Source organism: Gopherus flavomarginatus, chromosome 3, assembly GCF_025201925.1.
Source record: "Gopherus flavomarginatus isolate rGopFla2 chromosome 3, rGopFla2.mat.asm, whole genome shotgun sequence".
NCBI classification, from domain to species: Eukaryota; Metazoa; Chordata; order Testudines; family Testudinidae; genus Gopherus; species Gopherus flavomarginatus.
The window spans coordinates 201,524,808-201,539,694 of NC_066619.1; positions in this window are offsets into that span (position 1 = coordinate 201,524,808).

Below are 14,887 nucleotides of genomic sequence, written 5' to 3' on the forward strand. Positions count from 1 at the left end.
CCCAAATGAAACAAATGACATTTGGAAAAAAAAACTTTTCTGCAATTTCTTTCTAAAGAAAATGGAGCATGTTTTCCGCTGCATGCCAGAAGGTGAAGACTGGACATGCAGAAGTACCTAATTAAAAGCACAAAATTTGGGAATAAAAAATGTCAGTCACAAGCTTTTTGATATGCCCTGAAGTTAGTCAGAGATTTATTTGCAAAAACTTTGTAGTCAGCTGTCTTGCTGAATACAACATTAAATATTATGGAATACATGATGCGACTCTTCTCTATTTTACATTTTCTTAATCAGTATTTCTAAGCTGATCTTGTATTTTAAATGTATTCTTAAACCTTCATAATGTAATCATTCCAGATTACTACATATATAACTCACTGAAACAAAGACATTATTTTAAATTAATCAGTCACAGAGGTTTAGTGTGTTCATAATAATGTTAATTGCTTTTAGAAAAAGGGAACACTAATTTACTTTGTGTGATCTCCACAACAATAGACGTTTATGAAATTTCACCAACTTTAAAAAATGTTTCCAAAGATTTTAGGCGTAACAAAGGATTTTATATCTTACTAGGTACTTATTTTGCTGGAGGGTTCTCTTAAAACTAGTTCATCAGATAGTCAGAAGTAAAGAAAGGGGAAACTCTGTCCGGCTATCTGAAAAGAAAGGGGTGTTGTCCCTTTAAGGGCTCTCTTAAATGTGGGGGAAGGGGTGAAGGGAGACAGGGATGAACAGGAAGACTTTGGAAGCAACTTTTTTTGTTTGTGTTTTTGTTTTGGTTTTTTTTGCTATAGTAATTAAAATGTGTATTTTAGATAAGGGTGGTCTTTTGAAGGATTTATTTTAAAAAACTGTATGTCTAAATATCCAAGCATTTAAGGCTAAAGATGATTGTGCATCTAAAATCTATGCAATGATTTTTTTTAGAGATGTAATTTTATAATCTTCATCAACTCACTAATGAAATATTTTAAACTAACATGTTCTGAGTAAATATTACAGTAATGCACAACGAGGGTGACCAGATTGCAAGAGTGAAATATCAGGACACGTTGGGCGAGTGATGGCGGGGAGAAACAGACAGACACAGGTGCACAGCCCAACCGGAGCTAGAGGCACATTGGTCTGCCTGGCCCTGTGCTACCAGCGTGCCCCTTCCTGTTGGGAGTGGGCCCATGCTGCGCCACGCAGCTCCCCTGCCCAGCACCCCCTGCATCCACTATGCCCAGAGCCTCCCTACAACCCTTCCACCACAAATGCACAGTGCTGTGCGCACACACCCCACGCAGCACCCCCCTGCCCGCAGCTCCACCACAGCTGCCCAGCACCCCACACAGAATCCCCTACTCGCTAGTTTCCCAATACACACCAATTTCCCCTCTGTCTCTTCCTTCCTCCCTCCCAGTGCCTTTCCCAACAGCCCCACCACCATAGCTATACAATGCCCCACAGAGACCCGCAGTGCCCTGACACACACAGATCTCCCCCACAGCCCAGCACCCCCCCACACATACCTCCCAGACACTCACTCCATCACACCCTGCCCTCTTCCCTGGCTGCACCCACCAGCCCTGCTTGAAGGTCTCTGGCTCCTGGGGTGAGAGCAGCAAGGGGAGTCTCCAGACTCTCCATGGGCTGCGCCTGCCACAAATGTGAGCTCCATGGCTCCCATTGGTTGGGAAAAGCATCAGTGGGAGCTGCTGGAGCCATGGAGCAGGGCTTGCAGGCGTTGGCAGCATGCAGAGGCCTCCCGCCCCCCCCCCAACACTATAAGAGCCAGAGGGACCTGCCAGTCCCAGTGGTGCTCACCTGGGGCGGCTTCTGTCCTGGGAAGCCTCTGGCAAGCTGATCCCTCTGGCGGGGGGCGCGGAGGGCTCTCTGCCCAATCCCGGTGCCTGCAAGCCCTGCCCCTGCAGCATGCAGCGCTCCTGCCAGTGGGCAGGCACTGGGAGCTGCCCCAGGAAGCAGTTAACAATGGTGCCGTGGCTGCAGTCCGGACAGTCCCCAATATCGGGACAAAGGGCTTCCTGACCGATATAAGGTTGGGATGCAGGACAAGTTCCCTAAAATTGGGACTGTCCCGATAATATCAGGATGTCTGGTCACCCTATGCACAACTGTTTGTTTTTGTCAGTAAGTTCAGAAACTGACAGTATATACCTGGAGGTTGGCAAATGCCTGTTAAATGGTTTCATTACCACTTGAATGGCTCTTTAACAGTTTCAATGTTGTGCTAATAGGTCTGGAAGGCTTTTTCACTTTTAAGTTACTAGATCCCCTCCGGAGTAAGAGTCACTAGGCTGTAGCAGCCAGCTTTGGGAGCCTGCAGGGAGGATCAGAATAGGAATAGGAAGAGCCGGGAGGGTGGGCACTAAGACCCATTGGTGCCCCAAATTTTCAGATGCCCTATGCAGCACTATATGCTGCGTATGCCTATGGATGGCCCTGCCCACACAGTTGCTATTAAGCATTTAGGGCACTAGGTGAGGTATACCACATATTGTTAGGCATATGTAGGACCCATGGATCTTGAAAGGTATGTTGTGGGGGGTGTTGACCATTGTAGCAGTGGAGATATAACTGCAGATTTTGCATCTGCTGTTCTGACAATGTCTGGGGCCAGTTTGTGTTGGTGTGTCCTGGTCTATGGGGACCTTGCTTCTAATGATACACGGAGAAGGACAGGGATACTATTCAGGAAGATCTGAACCATCTTGTAAACTGGAGTAATAGAAATAGGATGAAATACAACAGTGAAAAGTGCAAGGTCATGCATTTAGGAATTAATAATAAGAATTTTGGATATACGTTGGGGGCGCATCAGTTGGAAGCGACGGAGGAGGAGAAGGACCTTGGGGTACTGGTTGATAGCAGGATGACTATGAGTCGCCAATGTGATACGGCTGTTAAAAAAGCAAATGCGATTTTGGGATGCATCAGGCGGGGTATTTCCTGCAAGGATAAGGAGGTGTTAGTACCGTTATATAAGGCGTTGGTGAGACCCCATCTGGAATACTGTGTGCAGTTCTGGTGTCCGATGTTCAAGAAGGATGAATTCAAACTGGAACAGGTTCAGAGACGGGCTACAAGGATGATCCGAGGAATGGAAAAACTGCCTTATGAAAGGAGACTCAAAGAGCTTGGCTTGTTTAGCCTGGCCAAAAGAAGGCTGAGGGGGGATATGCTCGCTCTATATAAATATATCAAGGGGGTTAACGTTAGGGAGGGAGAGGAATTATTTAAGTTTAGTACTAATGTAGACACGAGGACGAATGGGTATAAACTGGATATTAGGAAGTTTAGACTTGAAATTAGACGAAGGTTTCTGACCATTAGGGGAGTGAAGTTCTGGAATAGCCTTCTGAGGGAAGTAGTGGGGGCAAAAGACTTTCCTGGCTTTAAGACAAACCTTGATAAGTGTATGGAGGGGATGTTATGATAGGATCGTTAATTTGGGCAATTGATCTTGAATTACCACCAGACAGGTCTGCTCAATGGTCTGCGGGGAGATGTTGGATGCGATGGGTACTGAGTTGCTGCCGAGAATTCCTTCTTGGGTGCTAGCTGGTGACTCTTGCCCACATGCTCAGGGTTTAGCTGATCGCCATATTTGGGGTCGGGAAGGAATTTTCCTCCAGGGCGGATTGGCAGGTGCCCTGGAGGTTTTTCGCCTTCCCCTGCAGCGTGGGGCATGGGTCGCTTGCTGGTGGTTTCTCTGCAGCTTGAGGTCTTCAAACCATTTTTGAGGATTTCAATAACTCGGTCCTGGGATAGGGGTTGTTATAAAATGGGATGGGTGGGGTTCTGTGGCCTGCCTTGTGCAGGAGGTCAGACTAGATGATCAGATTGGTCCCTTCTGACCTATGAGTCTATGAGATGAGCTTGAAAAGGTTGGGGGGTTGTTTGAAGGCCGGAGAAGGGAGTTCAGGAAAGACTTCTTTAAGGATGGGGTCGCTATCAAGTATAAGTTGTAATTGTTTGATATCTTATATGAGTTCCAGTTTGGGATGGTAGGTAACAACTAGATATGTGTGGTTGGAAGGGATTTTATTTCTGTCTAAAGCAGGTTCTCATTGAGTATTTGGGTGGTCCATTCCATGAGGTAAACTACTTCTCTAGTGGAGTGTCTTTTTTGGTAAACGTGGTTTTGAGTGTGTTCAGATGTATACCCTGGATTTTCTCCTCAGAGTATGTTTTGTGATATCAAAATGCCTGGCTGTAGATAACAGATCTGTTGGTATATTTGGGGTGGTTACTGGATCTATGAAGGTAGGTGTTGTGATCCATGGGTTTCTTATATATAGTTGTCTGTAGGGTTCCATTGTTGAAGATAATCATAGTGTCCAGGAAGTTCATATTGGTGTGGGAGTGTCCGAGATAGAGTTTGATAGTCAAGTGGTGGTCGTTCGAAGTTGTGGTGGAAATCTGAGGGAGTTTGTCATCTGTTCAGAGGATGACAATATCATCGCTGTATCTCAGGTATACCATTGGTTCCATGGTGAATTAATCCAGAAATTCTTCTTCAAGATGGCCCATCAAGAGATGGGGCATATTGGGGAGCCATCCTAGTATTAATGGCAGTTCCCATGGTTTTGAAAGTGTTTTGTTGAATGTAAAATTGTTACGGGTGAGGATGAGTTGGGTGTATATCTGAGGGTTGTCCATTGTTTTGTAAATATTTGAAGCGGGCAGCTATGCTGTCATTGTGAGGGATATTGGTGTATAAGGAGGTGACATCAGTGGTGGCAAAGATGTTGTTCTGAGGGAGGTTATTAATGTTGCGCAGTTTGTGGAGGAAGTAGGTTGTGTCCTGGAGAAAGCTGGTCCTTTGTGTGGTGAGCAGTTTGAAGATGGTTTCTATGAGTCTCAATATTCCTTTGGTAAGAGTACCATAGCCAGATATGATGAGTCTGCCTGGGTTCCATTATTTGTGTATCTTGGGGAGCATGCAGAAGGTCCCCGGGGTGGGTTTGTGGAGGATGAGTTTGTAGAGTTTTTCTTGGAGTTGTTTGGGGAAGGATTTGATGAGATCTTTACATTTTACCCAGGAATTTATGTAGGATCTTCTTTGACTTCTTTATAGTAGGTGGTGTTGGATAGCTGTTGGTTGGCCTCTTTAATGTAGTCATGATGTTTGAAGCCCCCTTTGTCTGCTGGCTTGATCACTAACTGGTGATTAGATTTCAGGGACTGTATAGCTGTTCTTTTAGCAGTGGAGAGATTGTGGTGAATGTGATGTTTAAGGATTTCACTGTAAAAAAAAATGTTCTGAAGCAATCAACATAATGATTAAAAGTGTGGGTTCATCCTCTCTGTGGTGTCGAGCAAGATGATTCTTTTTTCTTATGATTGTTGATGGGGACATGATCTTTGTGAGTAGTGGTGTCATCGTTGTGAAAGAATTTTGAAGCAGTCAGTGGGCAGACGGGGGTCTGGCAATGTTAATGTTTCCCTTTCCCTCTGCAAGATTACATAAGCCTCCTCTTTCTCTTTTCAGAAGTTAAACAACATTGATTTAATGCTCTCAATGTCTGCATGTGATTTATGACAATTGACATGTTTCATGGGGTTCAGGTTGTTTGTTTGTTTTGTTTTTTCCTAGGTCTGACAAAATAAGTGGCAACCACCCTCCTCCTTTTTCTCAATTTGTTTCGGCCTGTCTTTCATTAAGGACTGAGAAAATATAATCTGATATGAAAATCCAATTGAAATTTCTTTTAAAATGCTCCCTGTATTCAAAATGGTTACAATGCTTAGAGCTGTACGAATAACTGGGGTTTTTTTGTTTTTGTTTTTTTCCTGGTATGCTGGTCATGTTGAAAAATCCAATTTTTTTAATTTAACATCTTGCTTTATTTTCAAGGTTTTTTAACTTTATTTTTTAAATAAAATTGATGTATCTCTATAAACAAAGTCATTTTGTATTGAAATGGTTCATTCTGAAAATATGAAAAAATTGTTTGTTTTTTTAGAACTTTTTTTAGGTTTTTAGTTTGAAACAATTTGAATTCTACATGAATGTGGAAAAGATTTGTCAACCCGATTCTGCATTTTCAGCCAAAAAAAAAAATTGTCTGAAAAATTTTGCCCAACTCTAATCAACTTTATGCATCTTTCTGAGACTGAGTTTGATAGGCTTTCTCCTGATCCCTTAAATGTGACCACTGCCTCAGTCATCTGCTGTTTGATCAGGTGAAACTCTCACTGATGCCAATCAGAGCTGTAATATAAGATGAGGCACGGAGAGCCTGATCCTGAGTGGTACTGAGCATCATTGATTTCCTTGGGAATTGGGGAGGCGGTAGCATATCTTGGGATTTAATTTATGGGGAGAATTTCTGGCTATGAAATATGAAATTAAAGAAATGACAGAGTTATGGAAGTGTCCTCTTCATTAAAGAGAATACAAGTTTCAACATAACTTGGGAGTGAGGGACCTTAGCTGGATCCATCTAGTAACCCAATTATAGCTAAACTCAACTGCAAGCTGGATTTATTTATTTATTTATTTTATTTTATTTTTTTAGTCATCCTCTCTCATAACTTCCAAAATGTAGAACTACTGAACTTGCATCCAAACCTTTCCTAATTTTCTTCTGAAAGGTCTGGCTTATTTTTAACTTCTGTTTGTTAGCTAAAACTGGAAATAAAACTCTAAAGGGTAATATTTCCCCGGCATCATCCTTTTTAAGGTTAGTGCTTGGGGAGAGGGTGTGTGTGTGTGTGAGTCTGCCAACATCATGGGGGTCCAGACTAAGCATAAACTGTGCATTGTAGTTGACTGGTAGTATCCCTGAACCTTCCCATTGTTTTGTAGTGTAGTGATAGGAAATATCAAAAGTTTTAGATAGTAAGAGGTTTGGATAAGCCCTAACATATTTGTATTCTTTATTCCCTCAAATTACCGCATTGACACTTGCTTTCCCATTTACTAAGTCTGGCTGAAAAATGTGGAGTTGTTTTGTTGCAGATTTTCTATCCAGTTCTACCATTAACCCATTTCCTGCACCTATATCCATGATCCCCTTCCTCAGAATTGTCTGCCACAAACTCTCTTGCCAAGCTGCTCTTCTGATCCATATGTCTTCCCTTCACACATACCTTCAGTACAGCTGATTCCCAAGATAAGCCATTCCAGATCATGTCAATGCTACCTACTAACAATGCTACATAACTTAAATGGAATAACTCTAGCAAAATTGCACTTATATCTTATTGGCATCTTAAAGTGATCCACTTTATAATCTAATGAGAATCTCAATTAAACTATATCTAGACAGCTGTGTAGCAACTCTAACATTACATTCACAGTTTTACATTCTACCAGTAAATGTCAGTTTTGTTTATGTTCTAAGCCAGTAAAATGATAACCCTTGGGAGCCTGTTATCAAAAGAGTGAATCCTACTGTGGTCTGATGCTACTGGAGCATGATCAAAAACTGCTAATATTGAAGAGTATAATGTGCCTGAATCTGGGCAACATAATGTACTTGATCTTTTGAGACTTTAAAACAAATTAAAACCTACCAGATGGCACCCCGAAGCACTTTTAAAAAAATTTTTTTTTTTTAAATTATGTCTATAGTTACATGTTGTTTAAAAAATCATTTAACTACATTGGGATTGAATTGTTAGAAATTTTTGAGCCATTGAATGAACCACCGGGGGGGGCGTGAAGTCAGAAACAAAAAATAAGATGTAAAGACTGAAGACAAGCACTTTCACTGTTGATCACTGAAGAGATATTAAGAGGCCTTTAATGTACGGAAATTAAGCTGAGAGAGACCAATAAAGTCTTTAGAAGTATCCTTTCAGTTTCCTGATGCAAAATCAGAAGTACCAGAAGATTCAGCTTCTACCTCTGATAGCTTTCTCCACATTTTGGGGGGTGGAAGGTCATTTTAATCAAAATGAAAGGTGCCTCCTATTAAGACAGCTTTGCTGACAAATAATTAAGATGAATTACTAGCATACACTTGTCCCTCCTGCCTTGTCGGTGTCAGTTTGTAGTAGGCATGTGAGGTTTACAGTATATGCTTTGTTCTTTAAATGCAATTTACAACCTAACTCATAATCTTAACTACCTGAGATTTTAATCCTAAACCTTTCACTACATATTATTTTCAGACTCCGAACACTTCTACATTAAAACAGGGTATAAGTAAAAGTTAACAGGATCTTGGAGTGAAAGGTTTATGTTTCACACAGTGAAACAATCAACATTCTTTCAGACAGCCAGCCAAAGTCAACTCTTCTGTCTGTTTGGAAGAGGCACTGACATAGGAAAGTGGCACATTAAAATTGGTTGTATTGATGATAGGATTTTATAATACTAAGGTACACATAATACTGAGTGTACCTTAATATTATATTGTGCTTTGGATAATAATAGGATATGAAAATTCCATTTGGCCAAAATTGTGTGCTCGTTTCTGTTTTTGAGTTTGTGCTTTCTGATCATACGTGGTGTGATCTCCAAAATTTAGGTAGAATTTTTTTGCTACGTTGAATCAGATCACACAATTTTGATACACAATTTAAGAGTGCAGGCTAGTGACATCTGAAAGTCATTAAGCACTCTTGCCACATTAAAATGTGCTAAGTTTGTTTACAGCACTGGCTAATGATCTCACTGCAAATAACTGTAAAAAGGGTAAGAAAAGTCTAACTTTATTTATCCTGAGGAGCCATATTGATATTTTTAACTATTTCACTTCCTTTCCAGCTACAGGTTTAAATCTCAATCCTCCTTATACAGTAAGACCTAGTCTACATTGGTGGGGGGAGAGATCGATCTAAGATGCGTCGACTTCAGCTACACTATTCTCATATTCTCATCAATCTAAGATGTGTCAACTCCACTTCCACCTCTTGCCCTGGTGGAGTTCTGGAGTCGACAGGGAGCGTGTTCGGGGATCGATGTATCACGTCTCATCTAGACGCGATACATCGATCCCCAATAAATTGATCACTACTCGCCAATCCAGTGGGTAGTATAGACATACCCATAAATGGTCATGGACGGATACTAGAAATAGGAGTCCCTAAGCAGAGTAGACTTCAGGTATGTGTGCTTTTTACTCTGAAAATAATACTGAATAGTTGACTTATCAGTGTTGTCCCAAATATACAGCAGATTTGCTGTATCTTTCTAAGTATCAATATTAGCCATATCAAACTCTTCACTGTGAAGTATGGAGGGGATGAAAGGTATGCAAATAATGAAACGTGACCAGTAATAGTGTGCACATGGTCAAGGAGAGGAGAACAAACATCCTTTCTTTGAGTTCACAGAAGTGCCTCCTTCCCCAATTCAAACACCACACAGGGGTTCCATATGTCTGGGCTGGGGGATAGCAATGCTACATAACATAATCTCCTGGCAAACTTTTTGTGCCTTTTAACTTGCGTATTTATAAGATACCTATTGGTATTTTCTATCAAATCTTCAGGGCAATTTATGTGGGAAATGATGCTCTCTCTCTGTTTGTTGGTTCTTGCTCTTTGCTTTCAAAACCTTGAGACAGGGAAAAGTTAGCTATTCGCAGCACAGCTTTTGAGGAGAGGTATAGGACATCTACATGGAAGCCTGGGCTCACCATCAGTGCCATGAAATCTATAGGATTTTATCTACAGGTCTCACATAGTCTGCACATTTGGAAGGACAAGCCCCTCCCTTCTGATGCTTTGGCAGAGTTCCTCATGTGTCTTGCCTCCATCATGGGTTTTTCCATGATGTATAGCCTTATTGTTTTACCTATATATAAATAAACAAGGAAAATTGCTCTAACATCCAAGAACTGTTGAATGCTAATTCTGGCTCTAATACTAACTGCATAAATTTGGGCAAGTCATTTCATATCTCATCTCCCATCTGTAAAGTGGGGACAATAAGAACACTTTTTTGAGGGCCTCTGTGCATTTCCACTTATATGATGATTCCCCCCCGCCCCCGTGACAAAACAACACTTACTGAAAAGTAACTTTTTTTTTTTCCTTTATCAGCTTCCAAAGGCTGTTTTGACGATTGCTAGCTTAGGGCCCCATTATTTCCTACATGGGACTTCCTTTCAAGCCATCTCCACTTCCCCCAGTAATCCGTTGCAGACTGGAGGATTCTGCACAGAGGATTCTAGTTTCTATGTTGTTGTATGACTGCCATTGGAAGCCCCCTTAGGGGCGTGAAAGATCCTCTCTGCAGAGGAGTGCAACAAAAATGACTGCAGATTATATTATGGTGCTTTGTGTCTCATGAGTTTTGGGAGACAGAATCTGGCTTACCCACTACCACCTAACCCCATCCCAAGGAATTTCTTTGAGACTGGGAATAAGGGTGGAATGCCACAGAGGCAGGATTTCAAATCTAGTAGCGACACTGCCTGTCTGGTCAAGGCAGGGAATAGAACATGGGGGCCATACTTTTGATGATGTAAAAGGTTATATGTGTCAAGTATGATGATGACTGAAAGAAGCAACAGGTTATCTCTGCATTTTCCCCTCCTACTCACCCAAAGCTCTGTACATTGCACATTGCATTCCTACTAGACCAAAGTAGATGGAAATATAGGCACCCCACTCTGATGCCACGGGGAAGGACCTAAGCATACAAATTCCACCTTTTTACAAAGGGTTAAGGAAAAGTGATTTCTACACACTGGTTAACAGGTAATTTCAACTACCATGCCTAGTTCAGTCATGGTTCTGTTTATCTGCTTTCATGCACTGTTGATCAAATCCCTACACTACTGTGAAAAATACCCATTAAATGCTAATGATGATGATCATCATACTTAGCTATTATGTATGTATTATCAATAATCATGCATTCATTCTTATGATAGAATCCCTTATTTATTAAAAACACATTCCATTTTCTGGACCTCAATTATTTGAATGAGAAGAGAAAGTAAATTAAGGTGCTTAGTTTGTAGCAGATGTTGTAGCTATAGTTACTGCTTCATATGTTATTGCAGGTTATTATAAGATTGGAACTGCTATAGATAAGCATGCAATAATATTTTCACTGTCACCATGATCATTGACTAAGATAAGAGCTTAATGTTCTGTTTTTTGTTCAGGATAAGAGAAAAACAAGGAGGGAGGAAATGAAGAAAAACAAACCAAAGTGCTATGTATCATGTAATGATATGTGATAAAAAAAAAATCCTTCTCTTCGTTTTAAAACTACATGTGCATCAGTGATGACAGACACTACTGAGGGGATGTAGTGTTAAAGAGAAGTCTGTTAATTTTATTTGCAACGGAGAGTGGAAAGCGTGCTCATTCAAGATACTTGTTGTATCATTTTTAAATCAAGGCCATCTTTTTCTCAGTGGTAAACGTGAAATGTTTTTAAAGGCCAGACTTAGCATAAAATCTATTGGTTGCTATGGAGACTACTTACCACACAGGACTACACTCTGTGTTCAACTCTGTGATTTTTCTCTATTCAAAGGTTCAGCATTGTCAAAAAACAAATTACTTTTTCAGTTGTTTATCTCAAAGTTCATTATGGAAAAAGCAATAAATAATAAGAGATTTTATTTGTGTGTGGATAGGAGCAATATGTGAAGTCACTTGGGCACTATTCCTTAAAATTCACTATTTTAGAATAATTAGAACAAAATTGGCTATTGTTAGGAAATAAAATGGATTCTGATCTTTTTTGTGTATATGAAAATGAAGCAAAGTAGGTACTTGGAAGTCTGATCCCAACAAAATTACATGGTAATAAAGCTTTTCACACCTACACAGCACTTAGTAACACAGTTCTGAAATAGAAGAGAGATTAAGCCCTGATAGACTAAAACTTTGTACATGGGGAGCATTACTTCTCTCTTTATGAAAGAACATGTGGATTCAGGCCCTAGTACTCCTTGAATTATTCATGCTATCCTTTGCATCGCATATCTTTAGGCTTGTCATTAGTAGGAGCACAAATCTAACTGGCTGCAATGCATCATTGAAAACCTGTACATCTGCTTCTTCTCAAGCACTTGCTTAATTATATCAAATATTTTCTGCCAAGACCCCGTCAACACCACCCCGCAAGAGGCCTAATCCTGTGAGGTGCTGCCGAGTGTCTTTCTTTGAATTAATTAGGAGTTGAGGTTCTCCAAGGAATCAGTCAAGCACTCAATATGTCTCAAACTCAGGCTAAGAATGAAAATTTGTAGTAGTAGTAAGGGAAGCCTCTGATTACCTAAGGGTATTCCAGTTGTAAATTGGTGTCAGCAAGTTCTTGCTCATTTTTCTGTAACGTTTTACTTAATCCAGGAATGTCTGAGCACATTCATTTTCAATGCATATTTATGATTCACTGATGTCACTACTTTGGTGCATTCTAGACACTATTAAGTCAGATTCAGAGCTGTTGTAAGTGGATGCAACTCCATTGACTTCAGTGTAGTTATGCCCACTTAGAGCAGGTGCTTCCTTATGCTCCCATTTCAAGTCAATGGCAAACCCCCCATAAAATTCAATGATAGCAGAATGGGCCCCAGGTCTCGGCTTGCTTCTGTGATTCTGACAATTTTTATGACAATTAGAAAAATGAGGGAAACCTACTGAACGCATCTGATACGTTACATTATTTATGAAAAGTCATTTTAAAAATACCCTCTTTGGTTCTGTGTGTAATACACTAGAGCTTGCAATTTACAAATCACATTTGTTGGCAAAAAATTGTGCCTACAACAAGTTGTTTCCAAGATTGCTTTTTCATAGTGAAATCATTCTCCCACTGTAAAGTGTAGGGCACTGATAATTAACATCTTGCAAACATGCAATTAAGAAAAATTAAAAAAAGAGATGCAGAAGAAAAATGAAGACATAATTTCATTGGGGCTATTGTCAACCTCTTCAAAAATTATTATGCAGTAGGCCTCCTCCTTTGCTGCTCTGTATGTTTTAGTAGAGTATATACTGTTCTACACTGCATGCAAAGTAACGCCAAAAAAAAAGGTCTTTAAAAACAATTGAGCCCATTTAAACAATCCAGTGGAGGCTAGTTAGGCAAAAGTAACAGATGAAGGTGTGATTGCAGTAATAGAAAACTGGTATTTCACTCAAAATAATGAGGGCAAATCCTACTCTACAGAGTTCCACTGAAACAATAATGGGACATTTTATCAGAACAAGTTTTTAATTTTTTTTTCTACAATAAGATTCTTGCCTGAGTGCTTATATTCACATCTTGCATGTGGGTTCTTTTTCTCTCCCTTTTTTTTTTTTTTTTTTTGTTTTGGTTGGTTGGTTCCTGTGGGTCTTCTACACAGCTCAGTGGGGACATACTCTTCCTTCTGTACTCTGCCCAGCGTTTAATAAGGTGTATAGGATATTAGTAAAGGCAGAATTTAGCCCATCATGTAGTAAGTAAATACTGTCTTTAAGGAGTGTTGAGGCTAACAGGGAACCCATTCTACCTCTTTCAACTAACTATAATAACATTAAAAAGTAATTTTAAAAATTAACTGATTTTATAGTATTATGTTTCTTATAAAGTGAATGTAATATCCTTAAAAGGTGCCAGGCGAACAGCATGAAAGACTTAAGTCCTTTTATCCGTAGAATAGAGATAGCAAGCTTCTCCTAGGAAATTTTGCCAGTTCGTCTCAATTTTGCCCTAGAGAATCCCCTGTCGTGGAGTCTCAATTATATTCTCTCCACGTTATTTCACTTCTTTCCCGAGATTGCCCACTAGAGTCTAGTGAGCTTAATACAGCAAGAGTTTAAAAACCAAGGAAAGAGGAAATGTTGACCGCAGTTTAGGTGGAGCCTTATAATAGTCTTAGAACGATGGTCCATAATGCTATGAGTGAGTTTGCAATATTTGAAGCTATTGCTACTGATTACTATACTACTTTTTAATATGTGAAAACCTTAGAATGGATAAGATGAGATTTAGAATATGTAAACTGAAAACTGTCAGGAAAAAATCCTAAACAGTGAGATTTATTAGATGACAGAATAACATACCAAGGGGAAAAATCAATGATTGTCATTTAAACCTGGCCTGGACAAAACACTGGAATATGTTCTGCAATAGGGAGCAATATTGGCAAAGAAATGAACTAGATTATCTAATTCATCTTTTCTGTTATTTCTATAATTTTACCATATTTTAGTAATAAACTGGTCGGGTCTGGTCTGTCAGGTTGAAAGAGAATTTTTTTTTCTGAAACTGGGTATAGCAGTAACACCCACTAAAATATTTTTCCAATAACTTGTGAAAAATGATGAATGATTTCACATCTACAATTGTATCTTTGAGTGTGTACATAATTAGTAAAGAGCTGGGTACCCTGCTGTGGCAATCACATTCTTTAATCCACTCTCTGAGGTTTGTTAGCAATGCACTAGGCTAAAGTATTTTGGAGACTCCTGTGTTTACAGCTAGCCTGGTGTCTTCATTCTGTCTTATGAGCATAAAAAAACACACACAATACAATTTTTAGTCACAATGCTTATAAAAAGCACCCAAGCTATCAATAATGACAATACGATACATTTTTCATCTCCAGACCCCTCAGGAAAGGATCCATTGTAAGAAAAGTAAATGTAACAAATACACAATGCCACTGCAGGAAGACCCAACTTGGCTGCCCATCTCTTTGCTCAAAATTATTTTTTCTTAATTCAAGGGGTTTTTCCTTCAATGATTACAATGCTTTCCATGTATGGTTTGAAAAAAAGATGGTATTCGCAGCCCACTCCTAAAACAGCATGCACCTACTAGATAGGTATGTTTGGACTCTATGTCTTGGGATTTCTTTTAGCATTAACTTAAATGACAACCACAACAAACACAAACCTCAGCCTAAGCTTTCTCCTGGGTTTGGCTGTTCTTAGGGTTCTTAGCTGTAGGACCTATCTGTTCTTG